The sequence below is a fragment of the Nipponia nippon genome, unplaced genomic scaffold, assembly GCF_047370975.1.
Source record: "Nipponia nippon isolate SJK-2023a ecotype South Korea unplaced genomic scaffold, ASM4737097v1 scaffold_7, whole genome shotgun sequence".
NCBI lineage: Eukaryota > Metazoa > Chordata > Aves > Pelecaniformes > Threskiornithidae > Nipponia > Nipponia nippon.
The window spans coordinates 42952253-42971430 of NW_028262391.1; the positions used below are offsets into that span (position 1 = coordinate 42952253).

Here is a 19178-nt window from a genome sequence, read left to right on the forward strand (position 1 = left end):
AAACATGAGCATATTTTGTTGTGGTAACATAGTACCTCTTAGCAGTTCACTTACGCATCATTTGCCCCTTGGACTTTAAGGAAAATTCACTGTTTCAGAATAAAAACAACAAAAATATTCCTCTTAAAAACATGTCAAGTGAAATCAGTCAAGTTGATTCAGGCTTCTGCTGTGGCAACTTCTCAAGACTAGATACTGCACAGCTTTTATTTTTAAATTCCCTAGATGAAATCATTATAGAAAGCATTCATTTTAATAGTTCATAGATTAACTGAAAGACAAGTTCATAAAAATAACTTGTGTATATGACATAATTAAGTATAAAAAATCCCCTATAATTTTTAGCTATTCCCAGTTCATTTACTCAAAGGAGAAATGTACTTTGGAACAGATTTTGAATTGTTACTTTTTTATATATATATACACAGACTTTTTTTTTTTTGTTAAAGTAATGCACCTTAGGTCAGTCTCAGAACACTAACTTTTAAACATGAACCCAGCTGCTGCAGATAATGATTAGATGGAAAGTCACAAAACAATAAACAGGAAGACTTCTGATCTCAGGTTAGGGATGAGAAGGAAGCAGCTTGCTTTGAAATAATTATTTTACTGCAGAGCAGAAATGGCATAATGAGAACTTCACGCTGCCAGAAGCTGTAACCCTTGATTGCTGGAATACAGCTGTCACATTAAAAATGACACATTGCCAGTAGATTGGCATAGCTGCAGTAATCATAGACCTCACATCTGTGCTACACTTGCCCAATTAAGGAGATTCTTAGTGCAAGTCTAGGCCAAGGTTACTGAAATTATTTAATATGCTTTATTGCAGCCATGTTGTTCAAATAAATAAATGGAAAAGTACATTAAAACTTATTATTCTGATTGACAATAGAAAAAAATTGAAAAGCCAGGAGCTGTTGCTCTAACAAACCATCTTTAAGAAACCTTCGCACAGAAGTATAGGTAGTTTAACCAGATTGTTCTGTTATAGCTATATACCTTAAAGATAAATGCTTAAACCAAACCAAAGAAAGCAGTTTTCATCATGATGTTAATTAGGGAAAACAAGCTTAAGCACATCTTCAATGCAGATCACATTTTTACATGAAATTCTGGATTTCTATATGAAATCCTATTCCTGTAAGCATGAGCCAGGCAGCCTTGTACCTCAGCTCTTTAGTATACACCTCCAAATATAACAAACATAAGTGATACTTGCAAGCCTGGAACTGCAAAAGAGATTGTAGCTGCCAGCAGGAAGAACAACTGGCCTAAGACTGAGCTACACTGGTTAAAAAAAGCCCCAAAGTGAGTCCTTTCATTGCTGATACCATCTACTCAACAAAATACCGCCCTATGCAGAAACTTGCTTGTAAACTTCCACATTTCAGAAAGAGGGGAGTAACATACTGAAGTTTCACTGACCAATATGTCATTACTGTGAATATCTTCATTATCATGATTGTAACAATTTTGAATATTTGGACATGCTTCTCTATCTTGAGAGTAGAACAATCTTCAGCTCTGGAAATAAATACCTTATAGTTAAAGCTCAGTTACAACCCATTTGAAAACTCCTTTCTGGTCACTCTGAAGACTTTAGGAAGTCCAGCAAAAAACGCATTATAGAGTTCACAATGACCTAAAAAGTGCTTTGATACAGCAGATATTCTAGAAAATCCTAAAGCAGGTCAGATTACATTAGATTAAACACAGAATCTCTGTAGAGTCTCTGCTGGGTAGAAAGGGTTTTCATCTCAATTAGTCATTGGGGTATGGGTGTCCCCATTCTCAAGGGAAGAAGAAACTCCACTAATTAATGTTTGGTGGCAGGAGAAAGGGAAGAGTTGTTAGCAGCCTTCCAGCTGAGTTCAGCAGAGGCAAGGCTAAAAGTAAACAGCAATAAGAACAGGGAGAATAAGGACTGTCACAGGTCCGTGTTATTATGGACTCATGGTTTTGTGACCGGACAGGAACACAAAGAAAAGAAAACTAACTGGGCACTCCAGCAGGCAGCATGTTACCAGAGCTACGGGTTGCCTGTTTCTTTTTGTTTGTGGTTTGGTTTTTTTGGTTTGTTTTTTTGTTGTTGGGGTTTGGTTTTTTTAAACTTTGTATAAATTATTTGAAATGGATGAGAAAGACATGGAAGCCTCCCTCGAGCCAGTATTTTGGTTTTACCACGAGCCCTGACTGGAGGCAGCATATGGCTGCGGTGCACCGGTGCAGAGGCAAGCCTGCTAGACTTGATGTCAGGGCAGGGGGAAGAAGGGCAAAAAAATAAAGAAAAAGAGAAATGCCACATGTCTCATATTGACAATCTTGAGCAACCAAAAATCATGAATCAGGCTCAAAAGAACCATAATTTTAGCTTAATAAATTTGAAACTTGAACTAATAAAACAAAAAAATCTGATTAATTTTACTTTGCTACCTGTTTTGAGAGGGTCTTTACATCTTGTTTTCCTAGCAACTCACTTCATTACCCACAGTGACAGCAGCTAAGAAGAGACAGAGGAAAATCACCTCACAAAACCGTGAATAAAAGCACTGCCTTTCCCAGCGACCTGCTATATTTTGGGTTCCCCTATTCAGCAACACATCAGATTATGACTTGGCCCTACCCCATTATTAAACCTCCTTGAGAAGCACTGATTGGCATCAAATCTTTTACAAGGAAGTTACAAGTGCAGAAGTTTAAATGATAAAACCCCTACAGACACCCTTCATTTGCAGCACTGCTTCCATGCTCCCCATACCCCAAGACAGGCTGTGCTTACCTCGGGTACCCATTTCCCCCCCCGGCCCCGAACAAAAAAGTACGAGGTTTCACAGAAGGAAAGAGACACATCTAACTGACCTTGCAGTTAGATAGCTAAGTGTCTCGCAAGAGGAATAGGAAGAGCTAATATTGAAAATATCAAATACCTTTGTGAGGCAAAAGATCATTTACTAAATGTCCTGCTGTGAGATGCAACTGGGGAATTTGAACGGGTGCCTGATTACAAACCTTGAGGCCCATAGGAGTTTACTGGATTCACTGAGCAGTAGGTTGGACCAGGTATACAATACCTGGGGGAACATAGTTCAGAGACAGATGCCCTAGAATTGCCTAAAGAAATGCAGACCTCTTTTTTGCCCTATAGCATTTGTCTAGATTGAGCAGTTAATTGAGCAGACAGCTAATAGATATGATTTTGGTAGGTACAACTAGATATAGAAGATAGCTTTTTCACTCAAAAATTATCTTTTGAATGGTAGCAGGTAACAGGAAGGTTATTAGTCTACTGTTGGGGGGGGGGGAAATCACACTTATAATGAAGTCTTCAAATTACCTAGCCAACTATTTTTCTTTCTGTGTATATACTTATCTAGAGCGAGTTAGTACTATGTGCAAAGCATTTCATGCCCCCTCATGATCATTCCTCTGTCTCACTACAATTTCGCAATAACTGAGATAACCACTGAATAAATTAAACACCAACAATACCTATCAAGATGAACAAAGAATTTCTGTAGTTGTTGTAATGTGAGCATACTAACACACAGTGAAAAAAAAAAGTCAGCTGCAGCATAACTAGGTGTAACTACATTAATTTTCAAACAATTTGGGCTTGAACCATTAGCTGGTACCAAAAAAAAGCACTGTGAAATAAGGAAATCCACCACAATTGTGAATCCAGTCATTATGATTTTAATAGATATGAAGCCATTTCTACCAGTACAGACTTAGCTCACTATGCAGTTTCATATTTGCATGCTCCATTAAATACATACACTTACAATTTCCAATTGCAGGAAGAACTGAGATATTTTTATTATTTCCTTTTTTAAACAGCTCAACCTATAGCATCGTGTCATGCATTGCCAAATAAAAACAGTGTTATCAGTCTTTATTTGATATGCTGCTATAAACAAAGCACTGCCAAGCACAGAGCGCAAAGATGCTGGCACCTTGCTGCTGAGATGCCTACAGCTATTTATGGGGCAGGCTGTCAGTCATGAGAATTTGTTAAAAAATTCTTTAAAATGTGAGAAGGAGGATCAATGTTAAACTCCATGTAAGCGACGTTGTTTTCTACAATTCATATTCTTATTACCTTTATTTTTCCTATATTATGGGTATAAAAGGCTATCTGGCCAACAAGGATTAACGAAGACAGAGAGAAAAAAAAATAAAGATGCATTTCCAGTGTTTTGTTATTAGGTCTTACCAAAGAATTTAAGAAGTTGAATTTTCCTATTAATGCAATTGAAAATTTAATGAGCTTCTTAATTTATGACTTCACTAGGCTTAAATTATAAAACAATAACACAAGCTGCACTCTAATTGCCTGAGTGCGTCTGAAGATGACAGTGTGTTTAGGCTTTCACTTAGGCATCTAATCTAAATATATTAACAAATAGCACAAAAAATCATTGCAGTTGTTCAAAAGAGACAGGACAGAATTAATTATTTTTTGTGACAAACAAAACCATGCTATTAAAGCATTATCCTTACTGTTATATTCCACATTGTGGTGGAGTATCTCCAAGCTCTTTGCTTAATATTAATAAAGTTTTGTGGCACCCTTGAGAGCTTGTTAAGAAAGATTATTCCCACTAAACCAATAACTGGAAACAAGATTGAGCTGGTAGTATCATGAAAGTTTAGGGTCTGAGCCAGGTCTTAGAAGGTACTGAATGCACTCAGCTCTTTTAAATGTGCCCGGAGCTGTAGACACGTATCTCTTCAGAAGATGGAGCCTGTTCTTTGCCCTGTTCTGTGATGCTGCAGCTTTTTTCTTGAATGACTTTCCCGTTCATTTCAGAACTTCCTGGGGCTATGCAGTTACCGGAAAGGTCGTTGTGCTAGTCTGGTATGGGTCAGCAAAAGCATTACAGCTGGGAGTCCCTGTAGGCTGACACAGGGCAGTTCCATGCAACGTCTTAAGCTCTACCTGATCTACACTGCATAGCAAACAAGTGCGCAACGCAACAGTTGGGGTCGGCTTGCTCAGGCCAGAAGATCTGATCAGTACAGATCCTTACTACAGCAGACTAGTCACAGAGGGTATTTTCCATATGAAACTCAGGTTTTGAACTGTATCTCCCATTATCCCAAACATAAGTTTTTCCTATCAAATAGATTTGTTTGTTTTAGTTTTATGCTGTTTCATGACAGTTTAACACTAGTGCTAACTACAAAACTGTTACATTATATAGGAGTTGACATGTTCTGTTAACTTTATTTTTTAAAATTGTCTTCAAAACAGAAAATACACAAAGAAAATGAAAACACTTCATGCAGCATTAGCAGATTGGGGGGGGGGGGGAGAAATTGCTTGGTTTGGGGGTTTATAAACATATTATTCATTGATACTTCTGATAGTCGTAAAAACTATATTCCAGGAAACATCATTATAAGACAAACTGAATATTCCAAACCAAAAGTTTCCTAAGTTAACCTGGTGTCTTCATTTCCCTAAAAGTTACATTCTAGCCTTGAGTCAAAATCCTGTTTTCACCTGGATCTTAACTTGAAAAAGCAGTTCAGCAAGTTTTTTATTTTGTCCTTGGGAAGACAGGGTCATTGCTTAATTACATCTACCTTTGCACTTTGACACCTAGAACAACGCTAGTCATAAATTTGAGTTGTTAATGTACCTGTCTGCCAGTCTTCCCATCAGGTAGTGGTAAAGGTGGGGCAGACCAAAAAGTTTCAGAGTTCAAGTTCATTCCAGTCCAACATCCATCAGCTACGTACGTGACGTATGTTAACTCTCGCTTGTTGTATTACAATAGTGCTCTCTCCAACAGGATAATTGGTAACTTTTTTAGCCACGGAGATCTAGAAACTTTAAAAAGGAGCAGATTTCTGGACTTCCTGGTTGCTGTAAGAAGGTGTGCATCACTATTTCTCAATCATACTGACTATGCTATCAGACAATTTATTGCAAGAATACAATAAACTCATTGCAAGCGATCTCAACAGCATAAGGTAGTTCCTACTTCAGGAGACAATCCACCTACTTCAGATAGTTCCAACAGCCATGGACGTAAACAAGTGATCTGGGAGGCTGCAGATCACCAACTGATCATCTAACATTACTTAGTTTACTACCAAGACAAGCAAATGGTTTATATTAGTCAGCTTAGGTTTGGTTTTTTGGGTTGTTTTTTTTTTGTTTGTTGGTTTTTTGGTTTTTTTGTTTTTGGGGGGGGTGTGTTTGTTTGTTTGGGGGGGGTGCTGTTTTTGGTTTATTTGGTTTTTTGTTTGTTTGGGGTTTGTTTGGGTTTTTTTGTTGTTGTTCATTTTGTGTGTGTTTTGGGGTTTTTTGGGTTTTTTTTGTTTGTTTGTTTTGTTTTTTTAAAGAGGGCAACTTCTAGTTTTTGCAGACACACTCAAGAGTTTGAGGAAGGGGAGGAAAAGAAGGATGCCTTTTATAGGCATTAGTATTCAAAACTGTCTTCCCCAGCCTGTCCCTTTCCCCTCCTCCTCCCTCTAAAGAAAACGCATAGGGAAGAACATGAACAGAAGTAGTTGCGGGGTCTAACAGTGCCATTTGTCACTGCCAAGATTCATCACTGATACAGGATTACAAGAAGGAACAACTGAAAGGTTAAGGATTTATCTAGAACATCTGAAACGGATATTAAACTGAGATTTATAGCAAAGTGCTTAATGAAAATTAATGTTTACTGTCATAGCTATTATAATACTGGAAACAGAAAGAAACTTGTTCTTTTCCCAGAAGCCACCATGGGACCTCTTCCACTGGTTAGCAACACTTAAGAGCAGGTACATAAGTTTAACATTTTGTATTTTGACTTTACTGGGCAGAAACTTAAAAGAGAAAAGAAGTATGTTCACAAGGCCGGAGCACTGGAAGTGCAGGGGCGAAAGCTTCTGGAAATGCCTATGAGAAACAGGTATTAAGTGTGTAAATGTGGTTCGCTGCCTGCCGAGACCAAGACCCTATGAGCAATAAAGACTTTTATAAAGCTAATAAAGGCAGTTTTATTGGTTTTGTAGAGCCATCATCAGAATCTTCCTTTCAATATCTATCTAATGACATGCTTTTTAAAAGAGTTATAGGCTTCTAAAGATCAATGAAAAAATAACGGACCATGAGCAGAAGTATTACAAGCCTGACATCTTCATGCCCATGCTGTTATGCAGGTTCACCTTAATCTGATGAGAGATGTTGGTACTACTGTACAAGCTTACTTTTAGGAAGCAAGCCACGCAAAACAGACAGGTTTTTAACTGAGTTAAGCAGTGAAAGCTAGGAATTGCATAAAGTTCTAGAAGAATACTTTTTTTTTAATATGAAATTGCAAAAACAAAGGCTTTCCTGTACATTAAAAACAGCACCTTCAGTTATAAAAAGAAAGAAGAAAGAAGAAAGAAGAAAATCATTATATGCTTCCATGTTGTGCTTTTTGCATTAATGTACCTTATGTATTTTTTTCTCTTAATTTGGACAATGAAAATCAACTAAAATGTTTTCTGCTCTTACTAAATCACGTTTAACAAGATTTAGGTTTAGTGCTGTAACTTACTATCTAAAACACTACACAGATTTTTATTTAAAGTAACTTTTACTTGGAATGAAATCAGCAGTATTCTTATAAAAATATAGGATACAATGTCTTCATTACTACCTCTCTCAATTTCAACAGAAGTGACGCATAGAGTGGAATTTTTATTCCATAGTTTTCCACTAGTAGCAGTGATTTACATGTCATGAATATCTAAACATTTGTGTTAAAGGAAACATCAAATACAGATAAATATAATTAAATCCAGTTGAAACAAATAGGATTCTTCACTTGGCCCAGGGTTTCTGTATCACCTTAGTCTAGTATTCAGTAATTCCCTAATTCAATAACAAGTGAATTAGGGTTCCTCAGTCCCTGTGCAGTTTTAAGGCAAGAGAAATACCTATCTGGATTTCTAATTATTCACAAGTTTATTCCTTAAACAAAGCCCCATGCAGATAAGGGAAGGCAGAAAAACGTTCAAAACATTAGAAATCCTAATAGGCACTTCGCTCCTAAAATGTTTGTGTATATTCATTTTGGTTATTGTGATGCCTTTAGGGTGTTGAAAGAGAAGAAAGAGCCCTGAGAACAAGGGGGCGGCACAGTTCTATGGGGAAAATTGGTGCAGAGCAATAAAACAGACTAATTCCTTTTTGAGGACTCGGAGGAATATAGTTTAAGCAAAGATACTACAGCTAGTTTTAGATCTCTGTAGCCTTAATGTAACGGGGAAAGATTTCTTTGCATTATCTTACTGACAAAGGTGAAATTATTGCTAAAAATTACTGGAACAGGCTTAAACAGTGTTAGTTATGCAGATTTTCAGAATATGACCAGAAAGTAGTATTTAAAAAAAAAAAAAACAACACATTAAAACCTCTTGATTTAATAACCACATATCCTGTCCACATCCAAATTAGCTTGAAACACTTTATAGAACCAAATAAAGCTTACAAGCCCCCACACTAAAAATCACATAAGTGGTTCACATATACACAAATCTAACTTTTGCAAGGAATATTTCTATTCTTTACATCAGTTAGTCCACTGGGACACTTTAGGTGAGAGAGGATGTGAGGCCAAACAACTGGATAATGATATTTGAAAATCTGTCCCAAAGGAGCATGCACAGTAAGAGCATTGCAAAAATGCCTGCGTCAACAGTGAGCATGCCCATCAATGTTAACACAGACAGAACTCGCAAGAAATTCCAAGACAAAGGAAAAAAATACGACAGGAAGCTTTTGGGCAGAAGTTATTTAAAAAAAAAGTCATTCCTTGTTCAAAATCACTGCCTGTGATCAGCAAGATAATCCTCAATTAAGGAGACCACCATTATAACATTTGCAGAGCACCAACCACTTAAGTTCTCTCAGTCAACCAGTTAACATGCACTGCACTCTGACGAAGGCACCTTCTTCCTATTTCATAGCTGTGGAGACTGAGGCAGAGATTTAGTGATGAACCGAAGCCTACAGAACAAGTTAAGCATGCTAAACTCATAATTTCATGTCTCATAGGCTTTGAAACCTACCACCTTACCAACTGTTGAAAATTAAGCCCATTTAAAACATCAGCAAGACACAAAATGAGTGTTGCCTACATTAAGTAATGAACTCAGAAACTGCCTGACCCATACTTAGCCGTTCACTAATGGCAGATTACTTAAGAACTTTTCTTCTATTAGTTCACTCCAAGACAGTATCTGCTGTCTTCTGATTTGACAGAATGCATTTTTAAGAAACACACCATTATGAAATACAAACTTAGTCACTACAGAAAAGATCTCTGGAGGACCCAGTGTTGCAAAAATATGTTCAGACTTTATACCAGAGGTTCTGTGTCTAAACTTTAAGGATATTATTGCTTCTCTGTAAAAATAAAGAATGCAATGAATCATTTAGTCTTTCAGTGAGTTCCCCAAGCTAATACACCAGTACGAAGCTGGAATTGCTGGTAGCTGGTTTCAGTATATTGGCAAGAAACAAGCTCACTAAAGACCACATTGCCTATCTTTCCCACAGCGTATTTCTGTTATTACGAACGTAGTCTGAAAGCCTTGTCTGAAGAGTCTGACAGTCACCAAGGAAATCACTCATATTGCTTCTTCCAGCACTTGCTGTCAAGAGCTTGGCAATTACCACCTTCCTTAATGGGGGGAAAAAAGGAAAATTATGTGAACTGATAGTCTGGAGTCTCATTTGCTTACAAGCAAAATGGAGCGATGGATCCAAATTTAAGAGGTAGTAAACAGAGATCAGATCAAGCTTCCTATAATTTTAATGATTATGTTTTATTCATGGAAAATATATTCTTCTTCTACTAGATTATCAGCCCTGCACCCCATACAAACCATACAAGTGAAAATGCAGGTTTCTCAAGTTCCTCTGTGTAGCTGGAATGAAATATTCCCTCAGGAATATACTCTGAAGAATTTCACTTTTGTGCAAACAAACCAAATGCACAAGCAGTTATGGGAAGGGATTCAAGGCCATGGTACTATGTATTTTCTCAAAATAAATGGAATCTTTATGTCCTCTATAGCAGAAGGCATGGAAAGGCTATCTGAAATTGCATGTAGTATGCCTTTGCAAATTTCAGTTCATTTCAGCTCCACCAAAGAAACTTTAGAGCACCTGTGAAAACAGAATCTGAGATTGCATGAAAAGCATAAAACCAATTCTGCCAGGCGGCCTTAGTCACTTTAAGATAGAAAAGTAAATCTAAAAGGGGGAAGAAAAAGCAAAGCTAGATTTGCATCAGGAAACACAGACATTTAAATTCATTCTAAACAATGATGCAAAAAATTTTTATTTCTGACTTAGTCCTTATGATATAGTTTTTGACATCTTCACTTTTTGGATAATTAAAACTTCTTCTACAGGGCATTACGGCAGTTTTAAAAAAGCTGTCCCCTTTCTATGCAAGGAGAAAAGGTTAGAAAACAGTGATGTTCTTTTCCATACATCTTCCTGATGGTTTTAATTTTTCTTGAGGCAGAGACAAAAGAAATGAAAAAGTGAGGCCAAGACTTTATTCTGAGGGGTTTTTTTTAATACATAATTATTTTCCTACATTAAAGTTCTTGCAGAAATCAAAAAAAGTCACTGAAAATTTTATCAAATATTTTTTCTTTAATAAAATTTAATGGGAAGAAACTTGCTTTTTGCAAGCCCACTGCAGTTTTCCAAAATACATGGTTTCAGTGGAGCAGCACTAACTTCCCAATCCTTTTCAGGAAAAGTACAGTGAGAAGACACGGCATGAGTAAAAAAGATCAGGAGAGCAGTTTACCATCACTTGCAAAATCAATAATGCATTACTAGTCGCTCACTGAGGAACTGATCCTGTGCCCACCAAAGTAAATGCCAAATTTTTCATAGTTTAAAAGACAGTGCTATACAGTCATAAATAACTATTGCTTAAACAGGAGCTGTTATAATATCCGTAACAAAGTTTTTTTAAAGCCAATTCCAATTCTCAGAGTAGCAAATCTTCAGATAGTGGGGTTTAGAGGTTTTAACTATCCGATTCCTGAACAATGAGTAATAAAGCTGTAGGGAACTCAGCCACTGAAGTAAAAAACCAAATTCTTTTATTTTTCCCCCAGTAGATCAACTATAAGACCATGAGAAGACCAGATTTGTAAATAGTGAAAGGTTTGTTTCTGATGAACACTACTCATTTTAAATGTAATAGTCACCTGCAGTTACAATGAAGTCACAACTTTGAACGTGTTTAACATAGCATCAAAAGTGGAAATAAAGACTGAAATTAATTGACTTGTCAAAGGTAAAATGTTTATTAATAAACAATTGAGAAACACAAAAGATTGAGACCTAGAGGCTATCTAGTAGAGCTACATACTACTCTCAAAGATTTAAAAATAGGTCTTATCTAGTGTTTACATGTAACAGTGTAATCTGTATGCATGCATTCTCAAGAAACTCAGCAAGATATTAAGTAGCTCAGTAAAAAGTCCACATCTGAAGTGAAAGAGTTGTGTTTCAGATGAAACAAATGGTCAGATAGGTAAAGTCCTGTATGTACATAGTTTTCTGCTACAAACCTGGGGTTTAATCAGGACTAGAGCAGAGACATCAAAAAAAAAACCACAAGTGAGAATATTGAATTACACTGTGTAAGCCACACATCCAGTCAGTGGTGGGCTTCATTGTCAGGAAATAGTTCCATCTGTAAGACAATTGTCTCAGAAGACTGAATTAGAGTGGCAGATTACTTCAGAGATCCTTTAGCCAATGCATAATGGAGAGAATGAATTGTATATAGTTGTATGCAATGTACTGCGTGAACCATGAATATAGCGAAATGCTCTGAACAATGATCATCATAGAAAAGCTTTCAGTGAAATCAGACACATTCACACACTTTCATCAGCTAAATAAAAGTTACATTCCTAGCTAACCATATTCAGCAATCAATTGGCTACTGTTTGTATGCACTGACTTACAAAATCAGATGATTCAATGGCATAACAGCTGTATCCCAAACTTGGGTTGTCAAGGTAGGTGCAAACAATTCAATCTCTCAGTTCATATGGCCCCTTCTTGGTCTGATACACCATTCTACATTGGGATACTAGAAAAATTAGGAAATGCTATCATGTGTGAATGAAAAATGCAGATGTGGCCATAAAATGGCAGCAGCAGAAGGGCTCTCGCTTCAGGTACCACTGATGGTTCAGGGTGCCAGAAAGAGGCAAATATACTAGAGCCCTTCTGGTTCCTGCAACCCAGGCAGTGGGCTGCACAGACAGAGGTGGCACCTGTAGGAAATGGGGAAGAGTGACCAAATGCAGAATACCTGCCTTTTCTCCCTGCCATAGCAGATGTGACCCCTTTAGAAGGCCAGTGTAGGTCATCCAGGTGTGGAGATGATGAGAACAATCACCAGTCCCCACAGAAGGCTATTTTTCTCTCACCCACATATCTGAGATACACTGCCACACCACTGCTGCATCTTCTTTTAGTTCTGTCTGATCCCATGTTTCTAAATTGTGCAGGGGAGGGGAAGGAAAATGCAGTGACCTGGCAGAGGCAGTGACAAGTAAAGTGAACAGAAGAGCTATGTGGATAGGGGAAAGCCATTTACTTTAGCAGCAGCTCCCTGTGCATACTATCTAAAGTACTTGCAGTCAACTGTAGGTAGAAAAATAATGGTAGAATGGAGATGTAGTGTTATGCTGGGAAGCGTGTAGGGAGAGAGGCACCAAAGGCCTCCCTCCAATACAAATATCGAGCTGTAAATGGATCAGAACCCGAGATATCCAGTTCCTAACGGTAAGAGTTGTGAGCAGTGATTAACAGCGCAAATGTCCTCTAAATCCTGCTCCTGCTAGATTGTCTTATAATGCCCACATGATGCAATGCTTCATTAAGCTCAAACCATATGTTCTGTAAGCACCTGAACCTGGAAGACACTCACACATCATGTGAAGCATTAAGTACCCTCAGCAAAGCATGTCCATTTTCGCAGACCCTAGTACAAAACAGGTTAGACATTGAGAACCACCAGTCCTTATCTGATACACAAGTGTGTGTGTGTGTGATTTTCCCATTTCCATCCTGAATAGGTTTCTCTGTTAATTTCAAATCTTCCTGGGAGAAGTCTAACACTTTTCAGTCTCTCTCCTTGTTTAGTACTCTTTTCTCAAGTTGCTATGAATTTCTTCTCCTGTTGCCTAGGGTTAATAAGTCAGAGATTTCTCAGGCAGCAAGAACTATTACTCTACCTTACTGAAGCTTCGTCATCCCATTCACCAGAACAAAAGAACTTCTCTCTCATTTTAAAAAACCCTCCTGTCCTCAAGCACCGTCCCTTACGCTAAGGTAAGGAGATATTTGACAACTTGTGCAGACATGAGGTCCTGCTCTCCAGGTGTCCCTACTACCAATTTTCATTGACATTTACATAGTCAAGGAGAAAACACAAACAAATTGCCACTTTACTGATGGAGAAATGCCTCCTGATATGCCTGGTGGCCTCCATGGACAATAACAGTATCTGACTGCCTCTTCAACCTCCTGGCATTGTTTTGTCAGGCATAGGCACCACTCTCTGCATCTGATTTTTGATGCAGTTTCATGTCATCTGCCACTACAGCCTTGAAGTCCTTTGACACATCAGCATTATTGTTTGTTTCTTTATTAACTGGACTTGAGAACAATTCACTTAATTTGTGCTTTGGCTTGGTTATCCTTAATTTCTTAAATTTCTTGAGACAACATTACAGCATCTGGACACTCCACAGTATTAAAACTAGAGACCTCCGGATGGAATAAGTGTTTCACTCCTCTCAGTTTTAAGTACATTTCTTAGAGCTATCTTAGAGCATATCTCCAATTTCTTGGAGAAAGCACTGTTGTTATTTTCAAGGATGCAAAGGTGAGTGGCTGCCATATAACACTTTTGGTGAAACATGCTGCTAAAGACAAATCCCTCAACATGGTGTCCAAAGTAGAAAAATGCAATCACAGCCTTGGTGGAGGGTGATTACAACTCCTTCTCCAGGCAGAAAGGAAGTGTACCGTTTTGGACGACAAGCTTCACACAACCCATGTGAAATATGCCACCAGTACAGCGGAACTCCCAAACCAAATACCACTGAAGACTGTCTTCCCCTTACTTTTGGTGGCAAGTCCATCTCTAAAGTATCTGTATCCCCACTGAATGCAGAAACTAGGAAGAACAAAGAGAAAGATTATTGCTAAATTAGGTATTCACTTGTGTAAGACGTCAGAAAGACAGGCAAGGGTCTGGATCACTGAGGTAACAAGGCATAACCCCTTCAGAGTGGAGAGATCAGTACAATTCCCAAATCATTTCAGGATGTACATACTTTTCTTGCCACTTTCAACTTCCATGGCTTTTTCCTTGAATTACCAGTGATTACTCAATCATTTATCTTTCTGGTTAGCATCTTAGGTTGACTGTATTTAGTCAAGGAGTAGGACAGTTCTCCAGAAAACATTATAAACTTTAAAATTAAATAATGACCACTTTTTCTAGCTTTACATGGATTTTTCTAGCTTTACACTTAAATTGTGAATTATGAAAGTTTCAGAACATCTTAAAATGGCCTGTGTTTACCCTTTAAAACGTTTCAAGCTTGCTAAAACTGAAGACTAGCACTTTGACTCTTCCTACCTGGGTTTCCAGCTCGGGATAAGTTCTGGATACCACGTAATGTCACACGGACACCACAAGTAGTCAGCACTCTGTTTTTGAACGGAACCATTTCCCCCTCATTCTTACTGATATGAAAGTCAATGCAAGACACTGTTCTTATGCAAGCAAATTGTTCTACCAATCAGTCACTAAAATCTGGCTGGCAAAGGAGTGCAAGTGAGCTCCTTAACAAGAAACAGAAAGTCTTCCACAAAGGCGAAGAGTAGGGTCAGTGAGAAATGACTAACAGAAAATACCACTGTCCTTCAGTTGCTCATTAGTCAGGAATAAAAGGCCTGGCAAAGAGCTCAACCCCTCACACTCAGCTTTCCCAGAACTGTTATCTCCTGCTTGTTTCTCACAGGTCATGATCAAAGTCTGTCTAATTATCACCCCTTTTGCATCACGTTTTGTAACTAAGTTGCAGGTGTTAACTTTTTGTTTGGTTGTTTGGTTTTTTTTTTTAAATACCACTTATTGATCTCATACTAGGAAGACTTGTCAGTAATTAACTACGAAAAGAGGAGAAAGGAAAACCGTATCAGTTCCAGCTAATTGACTGTAACATAACAACACAGCATTTGGACACATATCTATGGTATTTGATCCACAGTCAATCTATCAAATCAGTGAACTTAATCACTCGGAGGCACCTCTGTGTAGATCTACCTTTTAAGTTTTGCCTGCAGCCTTCTCTTTCCACTTGTTCTTTCTCTCCTGAAGAAATGTCTCTACAGAATGAGATGAAAGCAGTCCAGAATTCTACCTTTGTCTTACTTTGTCTTCCCTCCAACAGAAAGACCACTGACGTGTTAGTGTCCTCCTTGTACAGTTTCTTGAAACATTTCTGGGGTTCTAGGTAAGCTATTCTGGCTAGCTAACTCCTTCTCCCCTACTGTCACAAATTACATGAAGTGCTTGCTTGAGATTCATTGAAACTCCTCCGGTTACTTGAATAGTTATTACAGGCTACTAAATATAAGTGCAGTGCTATATTTTAAACCTTAGCTTTTACTTTTTAATAAACCTGAATAAAGTGTAACGTCCTTGTCAAAGTCACGCTATGAAGGCAATATGCAAATATTAAATGTGAGAATGGAGAATAACTGAAAGGTATTAAGTAGAAATTGCAAGTAACTGCTGACAGTGCCTGAAAGCTAATGTTGCTAATTAACAATATTCCCAGGGATAGGCTCACAAAAGGAATGGGAAATGCAATAGCACGGGCTTGACTTTTCTGCTTTCTTCATAGAATTCTTATAGAATTTATAAGTTAGGTCAGAAAATGGCACTCTTTAATTAGGATGGCTAAATAGCAAAGACAAGACACAGTAAACAAGCAGTGGCACCTTCCTCATAATAAATTCACAGCTTCTTGTATTCATTCAATTAAGCTTGCAATATAAAGGTACCATGCATTTCCCTTCCCTTTATCAGCTATCAAGAAAACAGACCAAGCGTAAGTTACATGATTATTTAGTCAAAGGGATGGATTCAGTATATTTCAGAACATAAGAACATTATGAAAGAACACAGTAGTACGTGTCTTTAAGGGTTCACATACCTGTTCTATTAGCATGTTGCAAGTCAAAGAAGTATCAGGGTTTTCAAATTCCAAGTAATACAAGAATCTTCTCTTCAAACAACTTCCAGTCTCAACAATGGAGTAGAGGACAGATGAAAGAAAGCCTCATTACAAAGTCTGAATGTAAATTAGTAACTTTTGGACAAGACTAACACCACAGTTTCAAACAATACCCAGATAACAAAGTCACTGCAGATATGTAGGTGGTGGGACTTACCAGGAAGTCACAGCAACACTTTAATTGGGTTTCAATTCAAAAGGAATTTATTCCTCTAAAATGCTACCATTTATGTTTCTACTTCTTTCTTGCTTGGATCTTTATGAATAAAGAGATTCAAAAGGCAAACCATATCAAAACAATTATTTCTCACATGAATTTGTGTTTAAAATAATGGAAAAATAAACAGAAGTTTCAGGAGATGGTATTTCTTACTAGTACACTTAACACAAAAACACGTACAGCAACACAGACATGAAGCAAGTTGTCCAAGAGGTACAAAGCCTTTATGAGGGGAAAAAAAACCAGCAGGAAAACAGCCTGGGTCCTTTGTCTGAGAAAGATTGTGTAGACATAAACACTATACATGGGTGGCACCCACATTTAGAAATGGTGGGCACCAGCTCCATACTGTGATCTTTTACTCCAAGAATCCCTTACTGGAAAAAGCAGAGAAAGCTGTGTACAAAGGATGGCCTAAGTTAAAATGTCAAGAGGGATACATCAAGAGTATTGGCTACAATGGAGTTAATCAAGGAATCAAGTGCGAAGCAATGATGACATAGCAGCAGCCACAACTCGGCAAGCACTGTGCTTCAGAATGATGACTTTGTGCAGTTTTGCTCGATTTAGGCATACAGGATTGGCTACTGGTACCACAAATGAACTGGGAATACCAAGTTCTTTGACAGTATGAAAGTCCTCAAGTGGCAAACATTAAAAGTCACTTAATGTGTGTACTGATCTCTACTTTGGTTCCCCCATTTGTAATTTTTTCCTTGTTCAAACTGATGGATGAACCTAACGCTTTTAATTATTTCCAGGGTATGCCCTTCAGAATTGCATTGCTTTCCCCATATACAGTACTTCCATCCAGAGACTCCCTTACTTCATTAAAATGGAAAGTCATTTCAGTCACAAAAAGCCAGAGTAATCGTGTTTTAATCAACTGAAGTGCACGCAAGCTGCTACCATCGTAAGTACCCCATGACACAAATGCAGCACAATACTGCGTTGCCTGCTGCCTACAGGATAGAGAAACTGCAGATTTGTCTGGTTTAGAAATATGAAGCTGTTTCACTTAGATTGAATGCCTACCTCTCTGAAGCTGACTCGGATTGAAAAGCACAAGATCAATATGAAGTAATTCAGTTTGTGCACAATACTAGCACAGGAGAAGGGAAAATGAGGGTGAATACTTCCCAAAGAGATAGCCATTTTACTTCACCACAACAGCTGCTTAAGAATAAGCCACAAGCCAGAGTTCCAAGTTGCTCAAATAGATTGCATTTAAACTATTAAAAATTGCATGCTTGGCAATGGTAGGATTGAAACAAAAAGCTAAGAACTCAGGAAGAATGAGTTCTGATTTACAAAGGAACTCACATATGAAAGAAGGCTCATAAAGAGACTAAAAAACCCCCTAACCCTCGGTAGCTTGGCAAACTTCTTGTGCCCTCCCAAAATAGGGAAAAAAGCACCTCTTTACTCAAAGAATCATGCTTAACTACTTAGAGCTCTGAGGGGCTACTTTGAAGACTGGGAAATAGCCACAGAAACATTCTAGCCATCCCCCTCTGTGCAAAGGAAATAACCATCAAACCCAACTGTTAAGTTTCCAGCTCCTTTAAATCAGCAAGATGGACTTAAGGAATCAGGTTCTTTGTCACAAAGCAGTAAAGGGAGATCAATGTTGCGTACCAGAACCACTGAGGCATGAGAATATAAGGTTTAACATTTGCACGACAAATAAACATTGTTTTATTTAACGGCTCTCAAAAAAGAAATGTATCTTTTCTCTATAAATCTTACTTTAAATGCAGTATATTTTTATTAGAATAAAAATGCAATCCTGTCAGATGTTGCTGTTCATGAACATCCCTCTGTAGAGTATGAAATATCCCAGCTAGATTTTCCCTATAGAGATTTTTTTTATTTTTTTTTTTTTAGCATCAACATTGCTAGCAAGGACAACGGTAAAACGATAGAACACAAGTTTCACATTGAGAAGGATCAATTAAAATAGAGTTAATCAAATTAAGACATTCTTGTTTCTGGAAACATTACAAGCTTAGCTTTTGTTACACCCTCAAAAGTACTGGATCACAGAGTCAGAGCAGAGACTGAGAATTCTTTACACAGGGAAAGAAAGGTGAAGGGAAAGAAATTATTGGAAAGAATAGAAGCATGACTATTAAGAGCAGGAAGAGTACTAAAAAAAAAGGGCTGTAAGTGTCAGCCAAAACCAGATATTGTAGAAAGCACTGAAGAGGAGCCAATATTTGCATCTTGATAAATACTAGCATCGCACCATGGAAGCAAAAAGAAGTACTCTCAAGTTAACTGTCCTTGTTCTCCATCATGGCTATAAAAATCAGGGCCCCCCTAGAACACACACCACCTACCAGCGACAAAAATACGTCATTCTTACAGTGAGGTTCCTTAAGAAATTGCAGCTTTATATTGCATGCAGTCCATGTGCCCTACAACGAAGCTTACTGAGGGATCCTTCTCTCAGCAGCTCAGTCCCCAACCCTACTGGGCCAGCTTCACACAAGCTGGAAGTGTTTCTACAGCCCACAGTCCACTGACCCGTGGCACGCTAAGGATACATGCTGTCTAAGCAGCTGGATGTGTGTAAGTGGGAATCCGATACATC

General features: G+C 38.0%; 1 protein-coding gene and 1 long non-coding RNA gene across 5 annotated transcripts in view; one reads left to right on the top strand and one right to left on the bottom strand.

The window, feature by feature from the left end:
• The window catches only part of CHST8 (carbohydrate sulfotransferase 8), a 186144-nt gene that overhangs the window by 156920 nt on the left and 10046 nt on the right, over positions 1–19178 (top strand). Inside the window, exon 4 of one of the 4 annotated variants that reach the window (XM_087740357.1) lies at positions 15514–15576. The exons of 2 other annotated variants lie outside the window; for them this stretch is intronic. The gene's annotated coding sequence lies outside the window, so the exon portion shown is untranslated. Of the gene's footprint in view, positions 1–15513; positions 15577–17343; positions 17496–19178 lie in introns of all 4 variants that reach the window. One more of the 4 variants, XM_087740359.1, reaches the window with a different exon arrangement.
• LOC148051040 (uncharacterized) overlaps positions 1–19178 on the bottom strand; it is a 177876-nt gene that overhangs the window by 121636 nt on the left and 37062 nt on the right. The window lies entirely within an intron of this gene.